The sequence below is a fragment of the Oryctolagus cuniculus genome, chromosome 6, assembly GCF_051225735.1.
Source record: "Oryctolagus cuniculus isolate XC-2025 breed Fujian yellow rabbit chromosome 6, ASM5122573v1, whole genome shotgun sequence".
Taxonomy (NCBI): Eukaryota; Metazoa; Chordata; class Mammalia; order Lagomorpha; family Leporidae; genus Oryctolagus; species Oryctolagus cuniculus.
Genome location: NC_142872.1, coordinates 62,001,166 through 62,002,847, shown reverse-complemented (window position 1 = coordinate 62,002,847; position 1,682 = coordinate 62,001,166).

Genomic DNA, 1,682 nt, shown 5'->3' with positions numbered 1-1,682 from the left:
TTATCAAGAATGGGGATTTCTTCCTTTCAGTTTTTTTTTTTTTTTTTTGATAGGCAGAGTGGACAGTGAGAGAGAGAGAGAGAGAAAGGTCTTCTTTTTCCGTTGGTTCATCCACAATGGCCACTGCGGCCGAAGCCAGGAGCCAGGTGCTTCTCCTGGTCTCCCATGCGGGTGCAGGGCCCAAGCACTTGGGCCATCCTCCACTGCACTCCCTGGCCACAGCAGAGAGCTGGACTGGAAAAGGAGCAACCGGGACAGAATCTGGCGCCCCAACCGGGACTAGAACCCGGTGTACCGGCGCTGCAGGCAGAGGATTAGCCTAGTGAGCCGCGGTGCCGGCCTCTTTCTTTCAGTTCTAACAAGAGGCTTGGAGTTGCAAGAGCATGGCTCCAGCATCCAGCAACTGTCCCCCGAGCTGCATCGCCACATGGCCGTGTGAGATCATGGACATGAATGGATTAGAAGCCGGGGTCTCCCCTCTTCTTCTGACAGAACCACTGATGATGCCATGGAAGCCCCACGCCCACCACTTCACCAGACTCCACCTCCAGGCCTGAGCAACTAAGCACTTTGGAGATCAAGTTTCCAACATGCAGACTTTGAGGGGCACACTTAAACCAGAGCAACTGTGTCATTAAAAATGCTTCAAATACGTTTGAGAAGCAGGAAGACAGACGGAGTTCCCACCTGCTGGTTCACTCCCCGAACACCTGCATTGGCCAGAACTGGGTCAAAACTGGGGCTGGGAACTGGGCATGCAAGCCAGGTCTCCCAGGAGGGTAACAGGTACCCAGTTAAAGGAGCCATCACAGCTGCCTCCCAAGATCTGCATTGGCAGGAGGCTGGGACTCAAACCCAGGTACTCCAGTGTGGGACAGGAACAGACTGAAGCCTGCTCCCTCCCTTGTTCTTCTGACATGTTCAAAATAACCCATAACATAGAAACAAAAGAAATTTTAAACATAGTCTGTTGATGAATGCTACATTGTTTCCATTCCCCACTACTGTAAGGAGATGTTGCAGGGACTAACCTTGTATATTCAAGTGTGTGTGTGTGCATATGGATGTCTTTGTGCTTTTAGATTATAGGATTATTTTTTATTATTTATTTTGCAAGTCAGAGTTATAGAGAGAGACTGAGCTCTTCCATCCTCTGGTTCACTCCTCCAAATGGCTGCAATGACCCACTGGGCCAGGCCGAGGCCAGGAGCTTCATCCGGGCCTCCCATGTGGGTGCAGGGGCCCAAGGACTTAGGCCATCTTCTGCTGCCTTTCCTAGGCCATAACAGGGAGCTGGATTGGAAGTGGAGCAGCCAGGACTCGAACCAACAACCATTTGGTATGCTGGTACTACAAGTGGTGGCTTAACCCACTAAGCCACAATGCTGGTCCCTGGAGTATAGGACTCTTGGATCAGATTTTGATGGTATTTTGCTTTATAGATAAAGAGGGTGCCATTATAATCATCACCATTTGGGAATTATTTCGCCTAGACTTAAAGAGAAAAAGGACTCAGCCCAAACCATCTGAGTGGTTGAGTGACAGACACTGGATTTGAACACAGGTCTACCAGTTGCCACAGCCTGGATTGGACATAGACTGTGTTGCTGTGGCAATGAGGGGACTTCAACGATTTTAAAGGACCGAGGCATCCCATGGGCATTTCCCCGTCCCAAAAGGCT